We start from the raw sequence: 13,649 nt of genomic DNA, 5'->3' as shown, positions 1-13,649 counted from the left end.
AATATAAAGAAAGTTTTGACATTTCCAAGTGAATTATTTTGTATAGTTTTTCTACAGGACTGATGATCAGAAACTGTAAAATTTGACTGGACAATAACTTGAAGAAATTAGCGTGACATCACTTTATAGTTTTTAGCCAGTTTAACTGTAAAGTGCCTCGAAATTTTCCAGTGGAACTGTCCAGTGCCCTTAAAGATACTATGACAAATTTCTACTAGGGTTACTGTGAAATACTGGAAAATACTGTAAATACAGTAAAATATATCGTGAAGTAACAGAAAATACTGTATAGTACTAAAAAATACTATGAAGTACTAGGAATTACTGTGAAATACTGTAAATACAGTAAAATATACCGTGCAGTACTAGGAAATACTGTATAATACTAAAAATACTATGAAGTACTAGGAATTACTGTGAAATACTGAGAAATACTGTAAATACAGTAAATTATATCGTGAAGTACTAGAAAATACTGTATAATACTAAAAAATACTATGAAGTACTAGGAATTACTGTGAAATACTGGGAAATGTTGTGAGATTTGAAATACTAAAAGAAGTTTTGAAATACTAGAAAATAATTCTGATAAATACTGAAAATACTAAAATACTAGAAAATAATTCTGAATTAAATACTGTAGAATACTAGGATATATTGTAAAATATAGTGAAATAGTTTGAAATACTAGGAAATAGTGCAAAATACTGAAATAGTCTGGAAGATGCTAGAAAATATTTTGAAATACTAGAAAAATACAAAAAAAAATATTGTACAGTACCAAAAAATACTTTGAAATACCAGGAAATATTACTGGGAATTACTGGAGAATACTAGGGATATACTGTGAAGTACTAGAAAATACTGACAAATACTTAGAAAAATTAGAAAATACTCTGAAATACCAGGAAGTTAAGAAAAATACTGGTAAATATTGTGAAATTTGAAGTACAAAAAAATACTTTGAAATACTAGGAAATATTACTAGAAAATATACTATAAAATACTAGGATATACTGTAAAATATTAAGAAATACTACAAAATACAATGAAAATTTTCGAAATACTATGAAATAGTTCAAAAAACTGACATCGACTGGAAAATACTTTGTAATGCAAGGAAATTCCTTAAAAAAATAATAAAATAGGTACTGTAGAATACTGACAAATTCTAGTAAATTCTGTGAAATACAAGAAAATTCTTTGAAATACCAGTAACTTAAAAAAAATACAGTATAATAGTGAAAATACTGAGAAATACTTTGAAATAGAGGAAAATACTTTCGAATACTAGGAAATAATAGTAGGATATAATAAAAAATACTAACATATACTGGAAAATACTAGGATATACTAAAAAATACTAGGATATATTGAAAAGTCCTAGGATATACTGTAAAATATTAGGATATACTGCAAAATTCAGTGGAAAAGTTAGAACTTACTGTAAAATAGTGTAAAATACTGAAAAATAATATAAAACACTGAAAAATTCTTAAAAATACTAGGAAATACTGTAAAATCAGTAAACACCGAGAAATACTGTAGAATTGCTTTGAAATACTACCGAATTATGTAGATTTAAAAAAAAATGCGAGTGAAATTAAAAATATTTTTTTTTTTATTAAAGTACAACAAACCTACATTTTTTATAATTTATCCTCATTATCACAATAAGAGTTATAATTCAGGTTAATTTAATTAACGCTAATATAAGACCTCCAGTGTTTGTGGGATATAAAAGAGATTAATTAGAACAGTTAAAATTAAATTATATCCTTCGAGTGCAAAATGACCTGCTATTTTTGACAAGTCACATATAACATTTTTTTAGATTAAAAAAAACAAAATAAACAAAATAAAAAAAGTAATTGCAAAAAAATTGAAAAACAAAATTATATTTGACTCTTTTTTTTCGTTGTAAAATATTTATCGCCGTATTCAATATATATACGTATATTATAATAACGGAGAATGAAAAAAAAATTCTCAAGGACTTGGTATTTAACATTCTAAAGAGTTAACGACAAGAACAAAGCTTTGCTTTGTATAGTATTTGAAGATATTCTATAGTCTTTATTTTGTATCTGAGTAGGCATTATTATTGAAAAGAAAGTATGTTGTCCCAAATTTTAGAAGCGGTAATAAGCTACATGAATGTCAACCAGGAACGAATGGAGAATATATTTTTTGTTTCAATTTCTTCTATTATTGTGATTATTCCTTTGTATTTCGTTACATAATTTTTTTTTTTTTGATAAGTTAGAGTAACAATTTCGGACATTTACAGAAATAAATAAATTTTACTATAGGCGAAAAAATTTTCATATTAGAGAAATTTTTAGTTGTTTCAATTAATACTTTCGCTATTTTAGAGAAACTTATCGCTGTTACAGATGAAGATTTTTTTTTGTCTATATATAACAATATTTATTTTTTTTATTTAAATTAACAATTTTAAAGACTTTTTCAAATAAATGATAATTTTAAATAAAAATTTTAATTAAAATTAACATAAATATTATAATAATTTTTTATTTTCACTGCTTCCATGAAGAATTTCTATTAAACTTCTGGTACATACAAGTTAAGTATTTATTACTATAATTTATAGTTGAATTGCGAATAAAAATAAATAATGAATTAAAATTGTATCAGATTTTTAATGATCTTAATTGTCTAAACAATATTGTAATTACAATGATTCACACATAAATTAAAATCTTTCCAGTTTTTAACAGAATTAACTTACACACTTACATATATGATTGTATCAAACCGAACCTACTACTTTCACTTCGACACAAAAGCACTTAATTCCTAAGTGGCATATAACGCTCGAAAGATTTGCTTTCGTATATCTGTAAGAACCTGCGCGGAAAAATTCCTCCCATCATGATAAAACTAAAAACAAACGCAATTTTCAAAAAAGATTTTTTATTTTACTGATTTTTAATAAGTGAAGCTTCCTCCGTTCGGAGAACATTTAAATAATTTTTTTATCTATTATTTTGTTATTCACAATTTTTTTTAACTATTATTTTGTTTGTAATTTGTTTTAATTTATTATTTACTTTCACTAAAATGTATTCTACTTTTTTTTATTAATTAATTTCGGAAAAAAATTCGATGGGACCGGGAATTGAACCCTGGTTTGACGGTCGCAATCCAAAGACCCTAACCAACCAGCTAACAACCAACTTATTAATTAATTTTTTTAATTTATAATTTCCTTTTACTAAAATGTACCTATTCTATTTTTTTTATTAATTTAGTTAAAGAAACTAAATAATATAAGAAATAAAAGACTATTTCTTATATTTTTTATTTTATTATTTTTATTTATTTATTTTATTTATTCATCAATTTTTTACAATTTATTAATGATACTAAGCTTATTCGGAAATAATAAAAATAATAAAAATTGACAGAAATTCACGACAGTATTTTTAAGTTTTTAAGTGTGACGCGCTCTCAGGAAAAGTACGAAAAAAGCAAACGAATTGTAGGTTATGTTTATGATAAATTTATCTTGATTCAAACTTCCTTTTCTATTATTTAAATTTAAAAATAGTTTTTATTGAATATTTCCGACATAATAAAGACTTGAACACCGATAATTAATAATAGAAATTAATTCCCTTTCTGAATTTTTATTCCAAGAATTGTAAACATAACCTATTTGTTCCTTTCTTAGGAGCGCGAGGGAGCGCATCACAAATAGTAAAATTTCATCTATTTCTTTTTCACTGGAAAAGATAACAAAAAGTCAAGTTAGATAGAAATTTTCCCTCTTTCTTTGGAAAAATGTTACTTGTCAGTTGATTATACAGTGAATTATCCTCTTTTCTCATTTAGAAAATTGTGTAACAAAACTCTTCGTGAAAAGTCTCTTTACCAGAATAAAGTTAAAACAAGGTCACTTAGAGGGAGCGTCCAACGATGTGTGCGCCTTTATAGCCTCCATGCCTTCATCTTTTTTAACCTTGCTCATTCTACACCTCACTACATTCCAATCTAATCGTTCATGTCACGCCTCCTCAGTAAACCGGTCATGTGTTTTGGCGAATAAATATATTGTAGGAGTTATTGTTAATTTCAATTCTTATTTTTCATCATCATCATTAAAATCTGATTTCTGTAAATTGCAATCGTGACTAAATTTCATGTATATTGCAATAAGATTCTCATCATATATTAATTGCATTTTTTTTGGTTTGAAGTTTTTTCTTTCTATTCTATTATTTTTGTTATTAAAAAGAATTTCAAGGGGGGAATTATTTCCTGTTTACTGGTACTTTCAGTTTTTACTGTTTTTATTATATTAAAAAAAATTTTGTTTTCTTTCTTTTTTTGTTTTCTTTTCTTATTTTCTTTTTTTATTTCCTTTTTTAATTTTCTTTTACAATTTTCAACAAATATATAGCAATAGCTACTACAAATGTTGACTAACGGATTTATAGAGCAAATTAGAAGCGAGAAAAACAAATATAAACAAACCAAGTTCGAATGTGTCATGGTCCAGTGGTTAGTGTACAGGACTCTAAAGTCGTAGGTCCAGAGTTCGATTCCCCTCGAAAGTTAATTTTTCTTTCTGTGGTAATTGTATTTTTCAACAAAAAAAAATGTTTGGTAATGAAAAATTAGTAGAAAACAAGAAGACAAAAAGGAAGAAGAAGAAAAAGAAGAAGAAGAAAAGAAGAAGAAGAAGAGAGAGAGGCCTCATGCAAAATCCATGTAATATTTGTATCCATTACAAAGAAACGAAATGCATTTTAAAGGACTCTCTTGAGTATATGGCGTGGGAATCTATCGATGTTGCACAAGCATTCTAAGATGAGCGGGGGAGACAAAAGGATAGGAGACAAAGAGAGAGTGAGACGGGAAATATTCAATGGAATGTAGGTAAATGTGTCATAAAATACACGAGCACTTGAATGTGTGTGTACATTATAACCAATACACAAGCCTATCAGATAAACTAATGTCGTTTCTTGTTTTGGTGCTACTGTTTTTTAAATAGGGAAAACACGACTTGAAAATAGGGATAATCATGTAACCAGTCATGCATGTAAATTGTGAACTTAAAATCTCCAAGTCCTCAAACAGCCGCTCCTTTCCCCCGCGATTTCAATATTTCTCTCTACTATACATACATAATTGGCAAAACAAAAGTTTCTGTTAGTTCAATGCTCGCTTCTGTGCTTCTCTTTCTCTCTCTCTCTTTAAAATACTACTCCCTCTCAAATAATCTTTCGCCAACATTAATCGCATACCAATCAAATGACACGCATACACATTTTGTAAAAAAAAAAATACAAAACATTAAAATTTGCTTCCCATGTACTTTTTTTCAACGAAATTCTCGTTCTTTTGGAACTACTACTCCATTATTTCCTAATTAATATTAATTATTATTATTAATACTACTCCTAAATAATTTCTTGCTCGAGTATTTTTTTTCTTCCTCAACAATAATTAATAATAATATAATAATAAAATAATAATAATAATTTTTTCCTCAAGAACCTACGTTCTTGAGAAAGAAATTGAGAGTAGAAAAAAATGACCAGGTCTTTTATATAGTTATATTAATCGGCTCTTCGAGCGTGGTGGGGATGAGAGTGCGCAGGCGCAGGAGTGGGGGTAATGAGAGCGAGTGAGAAGTCTACGTACTTCTCACTCGCTCTCATTATCCCCACTCCTGCGCTCACGCTGCGTTCCTGGTATTTTTAACACTTCTGAGAACTAGTGCTGCATACGAGCTACAAATGGCTTGAAATCGATTGGAAAAGACGATAATTCCCTAAAAAAATGCCTGGGAAGGAAATGGATATGTTAACTTTGTATTTTTTTTAGTTATTTTTTAATAATTATAATAATAATAATAATGACAAGATTCTCGAATGCAGAACTAATGAGGAGGGAAAAATAAAAAAAGGAAGAAGTTAATTCTGCGATCTGAATACTGTCAATAATATCGGGGAAAAAATTGATCGATGTTACAGAAAAGTATATGTGACTTTTTGAAATACGTTATGTATATATTATCTATATATGTGCCTTAATGGCACTGTGGTGAAACATTTTCCGGTACTAATTTGCCACATCGTGAATAAAATTGACGGACTTTCACTCGTTTATTACGAAAATGCCGCATGTAGACATTTTAATATTTCTCTCTCTTTTTTTTCAGTTTTGGAGCAGCGTAATATTTTTGACGACGTAAAGCAATAAAGTTTATTTTTCGTTTACATATGTATATTACTATACTCCTACTATACTACATACAACTACAGGATTGCCACAAAAATTTAATTTTTTTCCCCTGATTTCTAGCTAAAATTTAAATTTTTCCTCTGGCTGTAAAAAATATTCTGATTCTAAAAATGATGAATAATAAAATTATTGTAAAGAAATTTGTGAAAAATTTGTAAAAGAAATGAATTCCTTGGAAAATTTTTATTATTTTTATGAAAATAATTAAATGTTTGCGTAGAATTTCAGTAAATTATTAATTAAATTTTAATTTAATGTTTTGAAGATTAAAAAATACCAAAAAATAATGAAACTAAATTGTTTTCAATTGAAATTATTTCTTTTATAATTTCGAATCTGAAATAATTGAATTCTTATGAAGAAATTTATATAAAAAATTTGTACATAAATAATTGAATCCCTATGAAAATTGTATTACCTATTTATGAAAATAATTAAATTATTGTGTAGAATTTTGTTAAATCTTCTTTAAATAATTGATTTTTTTTGGAAAATTTTTATTTTTGAAAATAATTGGATTTTTGAGAAGAATTTTATTTTTTATAAAGATAATTGAAATTTTGAAGAGATTTTTTTTTTAATTTTTGAACATAATTGAATTTTTATTAATATTTAAGAAAATAATTTAATGGTTGCGTACCATTTTATCATCATTTTTTTAAATAATTGTTTTCTTTTGGAAAATATTTATTTTTGAAAATAATTGAAATTTTTCCAAGAATAGTATTAAAATTTTTGTAAAATAATTGAATTTTGGAGAAGATTTTTATTATTTATAAAAATAATTGAAATTTTGAAGAGAACTTTCGAAATACTTTTGAAAACAATTGGAATTTTTTCATGAATTTTATTAAAATTTATGAAAATAATTGAATTTCTTTCAAGAATTTTATTCAAATTTTTTGAAAATAATTAAATGTTGGAGAGGAATTTGATTGTTTATAAAGATAATTGAAATTTTAAAGAGAATTTTTTCAAATTTTCAAATGTAATTGAATTTCTGCGAAGAATTTTATTAATTTTGAAGAAAATTGAATTTTTACAATGATTTAAAAATTTTTCCAAAATTCAATTTTTTTTAGTGTTTTTAACTAAAATTCTTCTATAAATCTATTTGAATTTGAAATCTAAGATTTCAAATTAAAACCTTTTGAAGATTTATTCTATTTATGAATATTGTAAACACAACTCTTTTAAAATTCAATTAATTTTGAAATATTTAAGTAAAATTATTTTAATTTCCCTGAACTGTGGAAATTAAAATTAAACAAATAATAATATTAATACCATATAGTAATAGAATAGAAAAAATAGAAAAAAACAATAGAAAAAATATTTAAAATAATAAAAATTATTATAATTATATTTTTTTCAACAATAATGAATTGTTTTTTTTTTTTATTAATATTGTTGTTCGAATGTGTCGTTTTTATTAAATTATTCTCGGATGTTAAAATTTTTCTATTATTATTAATAAACACAAAAAGCTCAACTCTATTATTATAATAATAATTATTAATAATAAAATATAATATTATAATAACAGAAATTTATTAAAAAAATTTATTTTATTTATTAATTAAAAACGACTCATTCGGACAACAATGATTATAAAAAAACAACAATAATTCCTTTTTATTGAAAAAATACAATTGTAACAATAGCAATAAATAAAAATTAATAAAAATACTTTCTACATAAGATGGAATATAATTTTTATTATTTTAAATATTTATTCACAGCGGGACTAAATATCTTTTTTTCTATTGTTTCAAAAGATAATTAGTCGGCGCAGTAAAAGAAATATCTTTTTTTTTTAATTTGACCAAATGAGTGACGAATTGTGGGTATTATTTTGTAATTATAGAGTGTATGGCACTCTGGAATAAAAAGTAACACTTATGGTTTAATATGACCTTTGTCCAATTAACGCGGTTGGAGATCCGCTACCGTTTGGCTACTGACGAACTAATGATCTCATGTCATAATCATTGTCCTGGTAAAACTATGGCGTATCTCGGTCATGTGAAACTCGTTCTATGCCTCTCCTATATACTATTTTTCTTCCGGTCTCTCTCTCTCTCTCTCTCTCTCTCCCTGTGTATCTCATTTACTCTCATTCTTTTCCTTTACATTTTCTTTCTCTTTTCTCCTGAGATCATTAAGATCACGGTTGATTTCTCTTTTCTTCTTTCACACATTATACGAGTGTAATCTTTCTTTCTCATTTATATTTGCAAAGTACTCTTGGCCTCTACCTTGTCGTGACTTCACACAGTTCCAAAAGCGAGACAATGCACTTTTGTTCAAACATGTGCGAATTTTTCCTACTCGAAATTAATTAAGCATAGGTGTCATTAAAGTGAAAGTAAAACATTTGCAAGTTAATCAATTTTCTAAGGGAAATGTTTCTTCCCCAGTCTTTCCTTTTCTCTCTCTCTCTCTCTTCTCTCTTTTTTTCTCTCTCACACCCTGATTGTGAGAATGAAAAGAAAGTTTCGTATTTTTGGCAAAAAACTATTTACGGAACAAAATTTCAAATCATTTTAATTTAAGTAATTTTTAAAGAAATAATTATTATGACACATAACTGAAAAACTAATATTAGAATTAAATTTTCAATTTATATTATTTTAATACTTTAAAGTATATAATAAAAAACTTTAACAAATTTTGATAATAATTTTGAATTTAACATTAGATTTTGTAAACGAAAAATAATTAAACTTTCGTGTACGAGGAAAATTGAATTTCGCAAAAATTGTTATTTGATACTTTCATTTTCAAATTAAAAATAATCTTCATTACGAAAAATTTAATTATTCTAAAGAATAGAGAAGGTAAAAAAATTATTATAATATTCTTTGTACTTTTTGAATAAAGAATTATAAATAATAATTTTTTTAAGAGAATATTCACTACTTTAAATTCGCTAATACTAGAAATAAAAAAATTATTCTCAAAAATTACAATGAAATTCTTTTCGAAAATTCAATTATTTTTAAAAAATATTCGAAATTCAATTATTTTTAATATCTAGCATTTTCATGAAATTTCACAAAAGAATTCAATTATTTTAAAATAGTATCTTTAAAAACATTTCAAAAAAATCAATTATTTAACAAAAAAAATTTTTTTTTATTTACTTGAATGAAATAACTTTAATTTGAATCGATTAAATTATATTTGAACCAATAATTTCAGTACTTGAAGCAACTGTTTAATTATGAAAATTAAATTAAAATTTAAAATCAAATAAAAATTGTTTGATTCAAGTAAATATTTATATTTGACAATTAGACTAATAATAATCGGTCATTTGAATCAAATTTTATTAAAAAGAATTTTTTTACAGTGTAATAAGTTTCATATTTTGTTTAAATAATATAATAAAGGTAAATAAAAAATAATCGACGAGAGGTTTAAGGTTCATAAAAATGTTTATAGAATAATAAATTCCTTCAGTATTTACAAATAATTAAATATATTTACAATTATAATTGTTATTATATAATAATTTATTAAAAAATAATAAAAAATAAAAACAAAACTCTCTTGTCAAAGTTAATGTTAAATTGAAAAGGATATTTTCCAAGAAACCTAATTCCATATATAAATGATTATAATCAGTACTACTTTGGAATGCATTTCATGTTTCTCAAGTAGGATTTATATCTTCGTATGAAAATATATTTTTGAAATATTATAAATTTATGAAACAGATGTAATATTATGATAAGAAAGATTTATTTTTACACACAGAATCACAAATAATAAAAAAATCATTTTTTCACTTTTCTAAAAATTTCTCCCGAAAAAAAAAAATAAATGAAAATTGTAAAGAAACTACGAATCGTTCAATGAGAGAAAAAGAGAGAAACCGTTCGTTGACCCCGGAAGATTAGAAATTTCATTTAAAATCTGTTTGGGTTCCAAAAAAAAAAATGAAAAAAAAAATTAAATTCCTAATTTGCAAATAAGGTGAACCAATATATTGATGAAGCCGTATATTTTTATTTCGGTTTGGCCTGAATCTCTCCTAATCATTATGTATATATATTGAGACCAGGAGTTTAACCTGATTGAGAGAACAAGACGCCAATCGTATTTATTTGATTTAACAGTTGAGCTTTGGCACCAATTCTGATTTTTAGTCGTTTGCGAAACTTGCTTTTGATACACTTTGTTTATCTTTTGATTTTTTATAAGTATAAACTATCGCTGACTATAAAGTATGACTAAAAAGTATAATTTTCTATTAAAAATTTTTATAATTATAAATTAGAACTAATTTTTTGACCAACTTTTCAAAATTATTTACTCTCTAAATTTGAATTAGTAAAAATGTTTACTAATTTGAATTAGTTACTGACTTTTTGATTTTGAAATTAGTAAATTTTACTAATAACTTAAAATTAGTAAAAATTATTATTTATTAGTAAAATTTTTAATTGAAAAAAATTTAGTAAAAAAGTTTACTAATTTTAATTAGTGACTGAATTTTTGCTTTTGAATTAGTAAATTTTACTAATAAATATTAATTTTTACTAATTTAAGTAAAATAAATAGTAATTTCTACTAATTTATTAGTAAAATTTACTAATTCAAAAGTAAAAAGTTAGTCGCTAATTAAAGTAAATTTTTTTACTGAATTTTTTTGAATTAGTAACTTTTACTAATAAATATTAATTTTTACTAATTTTAGTAAAATAAATAGTAATTTCTACTAATTTATTAGTAAAATATACAAATTCAAAAGCTCAAAACTAGTCACTAATTAAAATTAGTAAACTTTCTTTACTAATTCAAATTTAAAGAGTAGTAAATATCTAATTTAATCCGAATTAAAATTAATTTGATTAAAAAAACCTGATTCTTTTCTGTAATTTTCATTTTTAAACAGTTAAAAATATTTTTTCTCCGTTATTTTTTTTTTACTTTCACCAAAAAAAAAAGAAAGATAAAAAGTATATTTTTACATTTCTTTATAAATATATTGTATAATGAAGAAACTTTATGGGTGGGACATTTTTTTCAAATTCGAAAAAACAAAAGTTATTTTTGAAACAAAATATTTAAAGGCCCTAGGAAATTAGAACAACTGCGTGAAACACTATAAAATCGAGAAAAGCAACGTTTAGTCATAAATTTAATGTGGAGTCACTTCCCATTTCGGAGAAGAGCATTTGCTGCTGTTAGAGGGTCACGTAATAATCGCTTATAATAGGGACAAAAAAAAAGAACCTCCCGGCCATTAGGAACTTATTTTTCTCCAATTAAAAGATGTTGTTTTCGAAAAATTCACGAAAATTGAATTTTTTTTTATTAACGAAAAAAACTAATTTTTTAAATGAAATTGAAATAATTAATAGTGGAAGATCTAAAATTATAAAATAATAACAAAAATATTATTAATAAAAAAATATTAATGAGAATAAGAAAAATAGGAAAAGGTTATGAATAAAAAGGGGATAACATAAAAATTAATAAATACAATCAAAAAGGTGGAATAAAATTTACAATTAGAATTTTTTCGTTAATAATTTTGAGAAAAATTATAATAATTATACTAAAATTTTAAAAACGGATTTTTGTACTTATTTTTTAAATAAATATTTAAAAAGATTATTTTTCTAAAAAAAAATAAAAATAATAATATTAATAAAAATAATAAATTCAACGATGAAGAAAGAACAAGAAGAAGAAAAAAGAGAACTAGAGAAAATTTTATCAAAATATAAATTCACTTACTGTTAGAAATTAAAATCCACAAGGAAGAATTGTTAAGCACGGAAGCCGCATTTCTTTCAAAGTTGATCGATTTTTAATAATTTTTTACTTCACTTTTTCTACACAAAAATTAACAACATCGTTCAACTTCCTTCTCATTGAAATGATAATAATTTCTTTAGTGTTCCTTTGCATTATTTTCTTCTTTTTTTTTAAATATATTTCACCACTTTTTTTTATTATTTTTTGCTTTCCATTTTTTTATTTTTATTTTGCCCTGATTTTTTTTTTTTGGTTCAATTTTTTTAATAATCCACTGTTATGTATTTATATATTTATTTGAAAAATCAGTGGAAGTTCTATTTGAATGCCAATAGCTTCCAGCTGCATCCGCGGCACGTTCTTCACTGCGCGACAATGCGCAGGTTCACCACACACGTGTATTCATTTCTTTTTTTTTTTTTACTATATTATACACTCACACGCATGTACAACACACATCTGACAATAAAAGAGTACAGTGAAGAGAACACTTTCCCGCATTTATTTTGTACCGTTTCCCGCGAAAACAGGAAGAGATGTCCATATCTAGAGTTTAATTAAAAATTTACTAATTAACATTTGGAATTAAGTAATGTTGATTAAGTTTTTTAATTTTTAATTTTTAATAATTATTCGTTTTCAACACTTTCTGTATATTTCAGTAAATTTCAGTCAATTTTTTCTGTATGACAATTTTTTCAGTTGTTAATTATTTCAATTGTCAATTTTTTCAATTAACAATTTTTCCAATTATCAATTTCTTCATTTTCATTTATTTCAATCGTCCATTTTTTCAAATGTCAATTTTTTCAATTAACAATTTTTTCAATTGTCAATTTTTTCAAATGTAAATTTTTTTCATTAACAATTTTTTCAAATGTCAATTTTTTTCATTAACAATTTTTTCAATTGTCAATTTTTTCAGGTGTCAATTTTTTCAATTTACAATTTTTTCAATTGTCAATGTTTTCAATTAACAATTTTTCCAATTGTCAATGTTTTCAATTATCAAATTTTCAATTGTCAATTTTTTGTTGAATATTTGTGCACTGAAGAAAAATTTAATTGATTCAAGTAAATATTTGTTTGATAATTGGCAAATTATCGGCTATTTGAATCAAATAATTTTTTTCTCAGTGTAAATTAGAGAGACAGGAGAGAATATGAATAAAAACTTTATATTTAAACACAAAAAACAATTTTGAATAATTTTTTGTTCTAATTAAGAAGGAATATTTTTCCAGATATTAAAAGTAAAATGGAGCAAAATGTTATTTGGAGATCAATTTCGAGAATTATTGTTATTTTCCATTTAGAAAAAATTTTTAGTGGACAAATTTTAGTTAATTGAAGAAAGGTAAATTTTGTAAAAGTATTTCCTTCTATTAATTTTTCCATTTCAATTTCATTCTATTCTTTTTCAATTTAAAATTTAAAAAAATTTTAAGAACTAAAATTACTTTTTTTTTGATAAAAAGCAAAACTTTTTGATCCTATGTTACATGGAGGGAAAATAAATTTTTAATTTTGTAAAAGTTTTTTAAAATTCGGGGACAAAATGAGACAAAGCGAAATTTTGATGTAAAAAATACTACAAA

The 13,649-nt window shown here is 24.0% G+C and overlaps 1 protein-coding gene across 2 annotated transcripts in view; it reads right to left on the bottom strand.

The window, feature by feature from the left end:
• Positions 1–12,597, bottom strand: part of LOC122511087 — a 42,596-nt gene extending 29,999 nt beyond the window's left edge. For both annotated transcript variants that reach the window (XM_043626131.1, XM_043626132.1), the window contains exon 1: positions 12,031–12,597. The gene's annotated coding sequence lies outside the window, so the exon portion shown is untranslated. The remainder of the gene's footprint in view (positions 1–12,030) is intronic.
• Positions 12,598–13,649: the final 1,052 nt, after the last annotated feature.

Source organism: Leptopilina heterotoma, unplaced genomic scaffold (genome assembly GCF_015476425.1).
Source record: "Leptopilina heterotoma isolate Lh14 unplaced genomic scaffold, ASM1547642v1 Lhet_80, whole genome shotgun sequence".
In the NCBI taxonomy this organism is placed as follows: domain Eukaryota; kingdom Metazoa; phylum Arthropoda; class Insecta; order Hymenoptera; family Figitidae; genus Leptopilina; species Leptopilina heterotoma.
This window is presented reverse-complemented; position numbering and strand designations above follow the sequence as displayed.